This window comes from Helianthus annuus, unplaced genomic scaffold (genome assembly GCF_002127325.2).
Source record: "Helianthus annuus cultivar XRQ/B unplaced genomic scaffold, HanXRQr2.0-SUNRISE HanXRQChr00c102, whole genome shotgun sequence".
NCBI classification, from domain to species: domain Eukaryota; kingdom Viridiplantae; phylum Streptophyta; class Magnoliopsida; order Asterales; family Asteraceae; genus Helianthus; species Helianthus annuus.
The window spans coordinates 1-12,944 of record NW_023395618.1 but is presented as its reverse complement, the minus strand read 5'-3'; the positions used below and the strand labels follow the sequence as shown (position 1 = coordinate 12,944).

Below are 12,944 nucleotides of genomic sequence, written 5' to 3'. Positions count from 1 at the left end.
TGAAGTTTTGGAAATGTTACACGTGCCGAAACCTAATTCTTCGGACATAAGGTGACAATTACACGAAGACACGAAACTAGTATGTGGATTGTGCACCTGGCCAGTGCACAAGAAGCATATGACGTTCGTGAGACCGTGATAATTGCTACAGGTATGTCCGTTAGAATTAGGTAGTAGGTGGACGTGAGGGTGAAAAGAAATGTAAGACTTTCAGGAATGAAAGTACGAATGAAATGTTAGAATCCGCGAGACGGATTCGGAACATGAAAGAATTGAAAGCATGAATGATATGTTAGAATCTACGAGACGGATTCGAAACATTAAAGAATTGAAAGCATGAATGATATGTTAGAATCTACGAGACGGATTCGAAACATGAAAGAAATGAAAGCATGAATCATAGGTTAGGAACCGCGTGGCGGGTTCGAAACATAATGAATGATAAGAATGGGAAGATTCGAATATATAAGTAAATACAGACTAAGCAAGTAAATATTCTTTAAAAAAGCAAATATTATCCAAGCTATGCCTTAAACTGGTATATATAGATATGTGTGAATAAATGTGTGTATATATATATGTATATATATAAGCGAATGTGTTTTTATGTAAGAAGGATTAAAGAGACGAACAAGTCATGCGGGTCAAGGGGTAATCGCCATTCAAACCCGATATATTTAATGTTTTGATTTGTTAAGTTTTATACTTATAGGTGAGCATAATGTTTAGCACGCAAACCAAATTTTGATGAAAGAAAGAAATTTTGAACATGATATGTGTTAGGTGTGTTAGTAATCGACTCTTAGGAGTTGTAATGAATGACGGGCTATAACCCGGACAACAATCTAAGTATGATTGGGAAAGGTGAGTTTTGGCAAGAATACCGAAATGAAGTAATGAATGTTTGAATGAAAGCTGCTAACCGCCGATTTTGTAGATATTACTGGTAGAACTATGAATGTGATGAAACCAATCGAATTGGTGAAAGAATGCGCACGAGTGGAAGCCCATTACAAGGATGAAGGGAACATAGCCTAGTACGGCTAGTACTCACGAAGAGGCGGATAGATCTGGTTTACGGACCCTTGAATTATGCAAAGAAATCGAGGTTAGTAAAATGTGTAATTCATGTTGGATAGGTGTGAATTAGTAGGTTGAGAAAGACCTACGAAATGACTGATAGGATATGTATGGTATGGAATGTTAACATTTTTAACAATTGATGTAAAAAGAAAGTATGTCATTAAAAAGAAAATTTCAAAAGTTTGAGGAGGAAATTTTGAGTATCTAATGAACTTTGTACAATGAAATTGCACAACACATTTATTTATATAAATTATGTAATGCATGAAGCTAAAATGAAATGCATGAAATGATTTGAAGGCAATGTAAAGGTATGCAAGGTATAGGTAATTGTAGAAAACGTAGAATGATGTCAAATTAGAGCTGGGCACGTAGCTGTGACGATGAAATAGTAGTTTTGTTATGGTAACAAAACAATAGTTAAATATTATACAGTACATGAAGAGAATGCAATTTTAAGAAATGAGATGAAGGTATTAGATCCGTCATGAACGGATCATATGAATGTATGTATAACTACAGGTTGAAGAAGCATGTATATTGACCCATTATTAACAGGATATTGGAATTGATTCAAGTAAACAAAATGAAATATTGCACATGATATAAGAGTATTAGAATGATGAATGGACCATTAGCTATGAAGTGCGTTAGAAGCTAACACTATTTAGTGAAAGTGACATTAATAAGAACTCTCGGATGGGTTCTTGAAAACGAAGGAAAGTCATTGTGATGGGCTAGCGGTCGTGTCGAGGGAACGTAAAGGAGAGAAAGTTAGTGATTAATAAAGATAAGAAAGGTTTCGGGGACGAACCCTCATTTAAGGTGGGTAGACTTGTAACGCCCCAAAATCCAAATGTCATATATTCGAAATATGTCCTTATGCGTTATATTATGAAATAAATAACTAGGCTATTTAACCTAGTTAAGTGCATGGTAAAAACTATTAAAAGAGAAAAGTAGTGCCAAAAATGTGTTGGAAGTAAACTTGAGGGGTTAAAATGGATGGGATGAAACTTGGTTACTAAATAAAAAGAAAATATCAACACACACCACACACATTTCGTGTGTGTGTGTTCTGGATCGTTCCAGAGCTCCCCAAGGGAGCCAAACCCTAACTTAACAATATTCATCAAATTGAAGGGTGAATCAAAGCTCAAATTCACAACCGAACGTGAATTAGTGATCACCAACACAAGGGGGTCATAAGGTATGTCTCAAAACTAAGATCGGTGATCATGTAGGAAGTGGGTTACGTTTTAATCCGTGAATTAGTATGAAATTGATGATGTATAAGGGTTAGAATCATCAAGTAAAACATAGGTTATGTATAGTTTGTGTTAATTTGATGTTTAGAAGTAAAAACCCATTAGTCATGGTGATGATGATGACTTAATCACCATCTATGTCAAATTCTTGTTGAAAGATTGATGAATTATGGTGTATAACGAATTATGGTTTGATGAATTGAATAAAATGTGATGATAATATGTTGAATGTTTAATTGTAAATACTATATGATGGTGAGTAGAAGGAATTGATGAACTATGTATGAATGTAGAAGATTTATGCATGAAATAGTTGTACATTATGCTTAGATAGTGGTACGCACGCCAAGTGTTTGATGAAATGACTAAACGACGATATTATATGAAAATGTATGCAAGTAGTGGATGAACATACATACAATGTGTAAATGATTAAATTGTTAGTAAACTTATACAAGGAACATGTGTAAGATTGAATCCATGTGGAGGTTTTATTGATGTCTTGCTTGGGTAGAAATGTGCACTAGTATCTTTCATTGTTCACTCACATTGTATGGTACACACTATGTGTTTAGTCGACGGTTTAGTTGAGATTACGAAATGGAATTGGCGTTAATGTATAGCAAGTAAGGATGGTAAAATCATGTTGGTTGTGTACCCCAAATATGGCCGTCTATTATGGGATCCCGAAAGCTTTAGTATATGTAGTGTTGATATTATGTATGGGTGTGTATGTAATGGATTGATCATGTGGTTGTAAGCATATCACATCATGAATATGAAGTGTATATAATGCCATTGTTATAGCTTAAGGTGATGACACGGATATATGAGGTTAAGTCGAAAGTCCATAAGATGGGTCGTTGACTTTTGGAAGTCAAACCTTGCATAAGTAGTATGGCTAGACTCTTGTCAAATTTCAAAGCAATAAAGTCATATGGTGCATGTATAACAATGTGTGTTATATGCAATTATGTAAGGAATTGTATGAGTTGGAAGAGATGTGATTTTGGGTATATGTCTTATGTTTGTTAGACTTGACTAATGAAAGTTAAACGTGAACCATGCATTTGACATGATCATTTAAGCGTACAATCATGCATACTAACAAGAATGTGATTGTGTGATGTGAAAGCATAGGGATCATGTGGAAATGGACTCAAGCAAGAAAGGCAAACGGGTCAAAAGGAGGCAAGGGAACGGATGCAAAAAGGTAAGTGATTTCCGTAATCACTTCTTAGTTGTTTAAGTAATGTAGCGTTTTAACTAATAAAACATGATGTTTAAAGTTAAATGTGGATTAGATTGTATGAAATCAGTGAATTTCGCTAAGTAGACCAATGGGTCAAAATAAGGTCTTATGATTATATTGAAATGTTGCATAAGAAATGGCTACCCCGGTACTATAACCGGTTAATGGGTAGAATTGCTTATAAGTACGTAATCCGGGAATCGGAGATGCGGTTTAATAGTCAACAGAATCAGATGTGAGTTTGTTTTAATAGATAAACAACTATGTAAGTGGAAATTTTAGTAACAAAGTTAGGTTCGTAGATTTGAATGAAACGTATGAGTTTAATGAATATCGGGTGTTGGGTGCGTAAACCCCAAGTGCGGAACTCCGGATAAGGTAAAAATATTATGGCTATAATGTTCGTGTATGATTCGGGTTAGAACAAATGAGTGGTTTGATGAAAACATGAACGGGTCAAATAAATAGAAAATGACTAATAAGCCGAAAGCGCGTAAGATAGGAATTTCCTTAAATCGGATATGTGATTCCAAGTCCATGTCATAGAATGTGAATTTACAAGCATGTAGGAAGAAACGGGAGGTTAAACGGGTAAACGGTTTAAAAGTTACGCAAGTTTTAGCGTTTTCGGACGACGAAACGAATCTGCAGCAAGAAACACCTCTTAACTTAAGAGGAGTGCAAAAGAAACACCTCTTAACTTAAGAGGAGTGCAAAAGAAACACCTCTTAACTTAAGAGGAGTGCAAAAGAAACACATCTTAACATAAGAGGAGTTCAACAGAACACCTTTTAACTTATGCACAATGCAGAGACCGTCGGCGACGGCCCCTTGTGGCGTCGGCGACGGTACCCCTTCACCCGACGGCCCCTCCTTATCCGATTTTCCTGTTTTGCTTGTTTGTTATAGAGTGTTTATGAGATGCAATGAGCATGTACGCAAGCTTAAAACGGAACGAAATAAGTATAGAGGTATTTGTAAGTATAAGTATGGAATTACTTACTTGATTAGTAAAGGGAATCCATAGGCAAACGCGTCTAGGAATGTATATATGTGAGTTGGTATGTATGTAGGCAGGTATGTATTTCGTGTATGTATGTATGTTCGTAGATATGTACGTATTGTATACATGGTTTCAATACATTTAAGTATTGACGTTATTAACCGTGTGCCTTGAGAATGAAATGTAATGCAGGTACATTATTGATGTCTTATCAAGGATTAGACATCCAGATGGAACGATTAAATCTAGAAAGAATACGGATGGAAAGTATACATGGATAGAACGTAACGAGACTACATGATTATGAACCTTGTTTGTATATGATGTATGCTAATGTTGCGAATGTATGTGGTGGGTGCAGGTTGTACGAATCACAGATTATCATCAAGAGGAGTAGCGATCAAGTCAAGAGCAAGGATTGTACGGAAAGTGCGGTCACATAGTTAGGTTATGTATTGCCTTGAAGTTTTAAAATTGAGTACGAATGTTGCGATTACTTTTTATGAAACGTTTGACAATTTGTAACTTGAACCGTCATGTAAGTAATGTCATTACCAAAGAAATAAATTTTAAGGCTCGTAATTCTGCTGCGTCGTTTTAAGGTTAAATGTGTTAGGGTCTTACAGTACTCGTGCATAGACATCATTTATAAGAAAGGTACCTGTGATCACGTTATCGTCCTGCACAGCTTCCTTTGCATCCATTCTGAAGACCCTAGCATTAGTCTTCTTTCCTTCATCCGCTTTCTTTGCATACTTTGGGCAATTTGTTTTAATGTGCCCCTTCTCGTTGCAACTGTAACATGTCGCGTCCTTCAGTTTCTTGCACTCGAGGGTTTTATGCTTCGTGGATTTGCAAATCCCACAAGGCCTTGTCTGAGATTGGGATCTGGAATCAAGTCTGCATTTCCCAAAATGGTATTTCTGGCAAGTCTTACACTTGGGCTTATCTCCAGACTGATGCCCATCTTTCTTTGAACTAAACCCCTTCCTGTGGTCATTGTTTCCTCGGTGCTTTTTATTTGATCGACGCGAGTTGTCATCATCATCATGCTTCCTCTTCTCGGCATCCTTGTTCCTCAGCGATCTCTGCCTGACCGCGTCCAGTGTGAGGGATAGGGATATATCAGCTACTGACCTGAATGTAGCTGGCCGAGAGGCTTTTACACTTGCCTTAATCTCCGGAGCTAAGCCCCCTATGAAACGAGCTATCCTTTTGGGTTCCGGGGTCACCAGATAGGGAACCAACATTGACATCGTGTTAAAGCTCGTAAGGTAAGCTTGGCAATCCAAATTCTTCATCACTAACGACAGAAAATCCGACTCAATCTTCTCAACCTCATGCTGAGGGCAGTAGTTCTCTCGAATGAGGGCAACAAATTATTCCCATGACATACTATACAGTGGATTCTTTCCAGTTGCCTGAATCAATGATCTCCACCAGGCTAAGGCCTCACCCTTAAACGATTGAGACACAAATTTCACTACATCCTTCTCAGCGCACCCGCTGATATCAACCACTGTGTCCATCTCATCCAACCATGTCACGCAGTCTATTGCTCCTTTCTCCCCCGTAAAATCCTGGGGTTTGCATGAAACAAAGTATTTGTAGGAGCAACCCTTATCACGGGGTCCTTGATTCAGCACGACATTTTTTGAGACGGGACACTATGATGGTTTGTAGAGTGACGATTGTCATCATCTTTCTTTGGTTCTTCCTTCTTGGAAGGAGGCTTGCTATGTGCCTCGGAATGAGTCTTGGGCTTAGAATGCGGTGCGGATAGCGTCCTACTTCGAGTCCCGCTATATTCCTCATACTGCCGTTCTAAGGCCGTTGTCACAGCGTTGTCTACTAACGCTTTCAGTTCAGCACCCGTTATATTAATTCGGGTGTTATCAGTGTTCTCCCTTGGGCGACTATAATCTCATCCGAGTCAGCCATTTTATCTTGAACTGCTACATAAGAAAATGACAAAAATTTATTTGGGAGTTTATTATGGAATTGCCCTTTTTGGCAATTCATTAACCATGGTAAACATAGGCCATATTTGGTTAATTTGTTACTCACATTTATTTAGGATCTTAATATAACTTATCCTAATTATGAACAATATTGTTAGTGGCACAAAAGCCTAGTCACAGGGACGTTTTAATTTATAAGCCATGATTTCAGAGAATCAAGGCATGGAGGATTGAACATAGTTCTCTTACCTTTTCTTGACAGGGAGTCATAGACTACTACTGTCTTTTTCCTTATTTGACAATGAATATGGCCCGAAGGCACTACATCACTAATGGATGATTGTTATGTGATCATCTTACTTGATGATTTAAACCCATGATTTATAGATCATTAAGTTAGGGTTAGGAATCCCTTGGAGGATCCTTGTATAAGAATGACGCGTGTGATTTTAACGGATCACGTCTGCCAGGAGTGTTAACATGTTTACAGAAATTTTTGAATCTTTTAACCAGGTCTTACCATCTTGGCCAGGTCTTATAATGACACGAAGGCTAGGTTATACCTTTAAGATTCTTTATTAATATTTGAATAGGCAGATCAATTTTAAAAGGAATGATTTTTGATTTATTTATTTCATATATTTATGTACATAAGGACAAAAATGAATTTCATAAACTTAACATTCCATTAAACATAAAAAGGATTACACACTGCCCTAAACGGGATTTTTAAATAGACGAATTACCTATGCAGAGGTTAAACTAGAAAACAAGTCCTCGCAGGGACTAAATACTAGGATAGGTGTCCTCGCAGGGACTGAAAAGGTAAGTCCACGCAGGGACTGCAAGACAAGTCCACACAGGGACTGAAAGATAAGTCCACGCAGGGACTAAAAGACAAGTCCACGCAGGGACTAAATACACACATAAATGTCCACGCAAGGACTTGATTGAAATAGGGAATACAATAGTACATATAGAGACTAATGATCCCTTTTCTTCTTTCCTTTCAACAGGTTTGCCAAACCTTTGAGGAATCCACGGTTGTTCTTACGTTCTTCTTCAAAATCTCGTTCTACCCTGTTTAAACGGTGGAGGATTTCTTCCTGCTCCGGTGGGAAAAAACATGGCTGTTGCGATAGGTGCTGAGCCGGAGGTCTAGCAGGTACTGGATACCCATGAGTTGAGTATCCATTCCCCAAGGTGTTTCATAAGGTACCTCAGGGTGAAGGGCGTGGTAGTTTGCCGCCGCTTCTATGTATGGGTCGACACCAATATAGTTGTAGTGAGTGTGAGCTGGCTGCTCAAACGGGTTGTACGCTGTGGAACCGGCGTATGTAGGTATCGGGTTATCATAACCAAATGGTGGAGGAGGTTGTGCAACTGGTGCAGAATTCACCTCTGCAGCTGGGTTAGAAGGTCCACCCATTTGTGGGTCTTCAGGCAGTGGTGGATAATGGCTACCACTGGAGTGTCGTGGGGTGCTAAAGTGAAAATCCCCTCTTCGTGCGGATATCCGCACGCCTGTTCTCCTACGCCTCGGAGGATCTGGAGGTGCTTGATGAACTGGTGGCGGTGGAGACGGTGGCGTGACTGCCACGAAACGCGAATCCTCGGAGGGATCCTGCTGCTGCTGCTGTTGTTGTTGCTCATGAGGCGATAAATGGTGAGAGGGTGTAAAGTACCACTCACACTGGTTGAACCTTGCTTGATAACTGTCTGGACCCTGATAGGGTGTTCCATGTAAGGATGATCCATCAGAGATTTCGATTGGATGGTTGGGGGTACCTCTTGCAGGTTCGACGGGATCCGTGTCCTCGTCCATGTCCATCGCATTGTCTTCGGAGAAATGGTCCTCTGGTCCTAGAGGGTTAAAACCTACTGGTTCTTGGATAAAGTTTGCCGGGTTGAATCGGCCCTGAAAGACAGGAGTAGGGTCGCCAAAAGAACGGTACGAAACGGAACGGAACGGAACGGAACGTTGGAGAGGTATGAATGAAGGTTGAAGGTTATCGGGCTCGTTTTCCGAGTTCGGGCCAAAAGAGTGACGGTAAGAAGGTGTTGAACTGTGCGAGATAGACCGTCTAGCGGGCTCAAAAAGGTTCCTTCTATTTCTCTGAGGATCGGCACTCATTGTGCTGGCGGGAGCTCGCATGTGTGAAGGCCCGGCCTCGTGATCGTTGTGGGTAGTGATTGGCCCTTTGCCTCTTCCTCCTCTTCTGATTGCCGGTGGCATATTTCCTGCTTAAGCAATTTTAAATCAACAACAAACAATAAAGGACAAACTAATGCAACAATCCGAATTCGTCCTAAGTTCTCGTCTAGACTCGAGTATGTGCAATTGTGTCATTGAGATTAAACACATAAGGATAGTGTTTAATTCACTCAACGTTGGCTCTGATACCAACCTGTCACACCCCGATATTCACACGTTTCACCGGTGGGCCCGGTGGGGGGAGTATCATGACGTAGTTGGTAACATTACAGTCAAACAACACAATATTTAAATGCACAGCGGAAGCAAAAGATAGATATATTTCAACTTTAATAAATTGTAATATCAAGTATCACAACAGTCGAAATTAATCCACATGGGATCCAAAATAAATAGGAAACATGTTCAACAGTTTGACATCCAAGCTTGCGGGACTTATTGAGGATGCTAGGAGAAAGCCAGCCTAGTTCGCTTAGTACCTGCACTTAACCTTTTTGGGAAAATACGTCAGTTTACACTGGTAAATACATTCAACCGACACTTTTGAAAAAGGTTTAATAAAATTGATTTGAATACACGTGGCACAAACTTTCATAACTTGGGATAATTATTTTAATATAATACTTGTAAAAGAATTACATGTTTCTTATGCGTTCAGTAGCCCGATCCGTAGTTCGGGTTAAAGATCAATAGACACACCACAATATTTACTCATTTATGCACCGACGGGTGTACGCCTACACCCCGTGCTCAGGTCATGGCCATCTCGTAAGATGATGCTAAGGATATCCGGGGCATGGTCATTAACCCCCCAAAGGCTTTAAGCAAACAAAACATTTCAAAACAGAGCATATCAATGATTTAACCACTAATAGATTAAAGATTCAATGCTGGACCAAGCAGTATTTTATATACCGTATCCCAAGCCCGTATAGGGAAATAAGTTAAAAGTATTTACCTTTGCAAGTATCAATTCACAATTAGCAAGTGCGGGTAGCTTTTACCGGGTCTCCTATTCTGGAACAAAGATTTATAATAACCTATTAGAATCCTAACGGGTCTTTAATTAAGCCTAAACTTAGACCGGTTGGTTTTAACGAAAGATACGGTTCGAACGCGAGATTAAGCGACGACCGGAATGGAATGTGATTTAGACCCGACAAGTCTGAAGACTTGTATAATATGGGTAATCCAACCACATTCTGGATTTTGAGATAAAAACGACAAGGTTTGACCCGTTCCGGCTAATTTATGTAAACTAGTTACATAAACCGAACCGAACACGTAAATGGCGTACCGGGTAACCGTAAGAGTCTTATACAGATTTCCTAAGTCAATATGCTCTAAATATGTTGTGATATCAGTAGGATACCTTCCATTATGCCCATAACGAGTTTAATCCCATAATACGCCCCGTAGGGGTATTTTGTCATTTTAAAGATTATAAAAGTGATTAATTTCACTCCTGTGATTCGGGTCTGAATAAATCAGTAAAATAACTCATTTTAACAAGTTACATCAGTAGGTAATAAGTCTTTATGACAAAAATGGTTTTAAACCCAAACTATGCGTTTAATACGCGTATAAAGTCGTTTTAAGCGATTTTCGGGTTATACAGGAAATCTGAGTTTTCTGATCAGGTTATATAGTTCAAAATACTTTATTTATTATTTAAATCAGTAGCAATTGGTTTGGCGTCAAAATACTATGTAGAACTCATTTTATGTCCGAAAAGGGTATATTCGGTATTTACCGAATCCAGGTCATAACCGTAGGTTATGAGCAGGTTAAAATAATTAAAAATCTTTAAAAATCCCAAAATATTATATTACATCAGTGTGTAAAATGTTTGGTGTCGAAATTTGGGTTTAGATAGGCTTTATGCTAAGTGCGACGTTTAATTACAAAAGTTTTCTTAATTGCGCTATTTAGCATAACTCCTATTCTAGACCTCAGATTGACGTGAAATTTTAGGGACATGTTTCGAAATCAGTAACTAAGGTTATTGACCTTTCACATATCCAAAATTCTCATTTTAAGGTCAAAAGGGCATTATGGTCAACATTTAAGCATTTAACGGAAAGATGCAAATGACTCAGACAAACAACGAACCAGCCACAGAGGGTTATACCATCATGTAGCCTGGTCCTAATGGAGTCCTAAGGCATTTCTAAGTCATACTAAATCGGGTCAGAACTGAAGTCAAAGCAAAAGTCAAAGTTTTGCGACTTTCGATTTCGAACCGGGTCAAAACAGAAAATGGTCGGATCAAACAAGCTTAGACCAGTTCTTAAACTTGTTATCAAGTTATATGAGTGATAAAATAGGTTACATGCCATCTATATTGTTAATTATGCGTTAAATCGAAAATTAGCATTCTGTTGACTTTTTCTAAGCAACTTTAACCCGACATTTGAACTAGTTAGAGTGGGAATCAGAGGGTGCCCTTTTAAGGGTTTAATGCCCACATAATTACCAACATATAACTACCTTTGATTCGACTAATCACTGGACCATTTGTGATTAATCGTTAAGTCAACCATTAATTACGACGGTTTGACTTTTAAGCTAAAACTAAGCAAAAACTTAACTAAGAAGGGTTAAGCACACTTACTGAAGTCTAGTGAACGACCAGAGATGCTTAGAGAAAGCTCTTGAGCTCCAGAGATGATCAGGAATGCAGATTGAAGGTGTGGTTACAAAGGTTGCACACAATGGCCTTATATAGTGTTCTTAGATGCATAAGATCATGCCAACTAAGCCTACAATGGATCCCAGATCATCAACAAGTGTCCCTAGTGCCTAGGAGTCGTTTAGGGGTCGCCCATGCTGAGAAATAATGGCTTAAGTCGGTTAAAACACCAAACAGTGCTGCTGCCAACGTTTTCTGCATCTGGGCGTCTGACGCGGCCCGCGTAAGATCTTAACAAGGCTTACGCGACCCGCCTTAATCTTACTGACAGAAAACAAATCTCCGCACTATTGACGCGGCCCGCGTAAGCCCTTGCTATATCTTACGCGGCCCGCCTGAGACCTGCTGTAAGATTTTTCAAGTCTTTTTCAATTATTGCAGTTGGCTCTTGGTTTTACGGAGGGGTAACTTTGCATTTTGGGCCTTTCTTATTTACGTATAAGGGCCTCGTGACTTTTACCCGTCTTGTTAAGTCCTCGGTTACTTTATTACTACCCGAAAAGTCTTAACTTTCAACGTTGACGCTTTCAACCCCTCATGTAGGAATTCGATCATAACTTTCTCATTTGATATCGAAACTTTATGAAATTTAAATCGTGCATTCCAGTGAGCATAATTTACCATTACAAAGCCTCGGGTTTGATAAAGGGTCACTCAGAGGTATAACATAAACATGTTGACACATTTAACCCCTGTAGTTTGTAATTCCTCACTTTCTTCCATATTTAGTTCCGTATGATCCATGATTCACTCGTTTGAAGGTACAAGCATCAGGTAGGGTTACTGTAAAGTATATTTATCCCTTGTTGACATTTTGAACCCTTGAATTCACATACTTTCTATGTTTGTCAACTTTAGTCCCTCTGTAGTATTCTTTAACACGTTCAAGCTTATGCCACGTGTCAATACTTTATAGGACGTGAATTTTCGTGGTGTTACAAGGGCACTAAGAAAAAACACAACGAACAACGACACAATACGAAACATCGTTGCAGTGCTGCAGCATGACGGACAAATCCAGAATCTGTGTTTTCCGACGCAACAACAACAACGACGAATCTGAATTCGTGTTGTTTTACTGATCGACCTTCAGTCCTTCACCTTTCACCCAGGGTTTGCACAATTGCACAAATCACTTAACATGTATGAAATTGTGTAGTTTTGCTAATTTAGATGTTTAAAACTTAAAGTATTGTTATGTGAATGTTTAGATTTTGAATGTTTAAAAGTTTGATCGAGTATGGAGTTGTGTTGTTTTACCAATTTAGACGTTTAAACTTAACTAGTTAAATTCTTTATATGTTTAGGCTTTATAGTTGTTAGTTTTATAGTTTATATAACAAGATGAATTTATGAAACTTGGTATAATATTGAATTCAAACTTTGATGAAAGTTAGCATAATAGGTGTTTTGGTCAAAAATTACCGAAGCAATTAAGTGATCAAATTAGTTAAGTGAGGTAGTGTGCTA

At 38.6% G+C, this 12,944-nt stretch overlaps 1 long non-coding RNA gene across 1 annotated transcript; it reads left to right on the top strand.

The window, feature by feature from the left end:
* Positions 1–2,189: 2,189 nt before the first annotated feature.
* Positions 2,190–5,151, top strand: LOC110938383. Its single transcript, XR_002591348.2, has 3 exons — positions 2,190–2,293; positions 3,487–3,564; positions 4,968–5,151. It is a non-coding gene; the product is annotated as an uncharacterized LOC110938383 (long non-coding RNA).
* Positions 5,152–12,944: the final 7,793 nt, after the last annotated feature.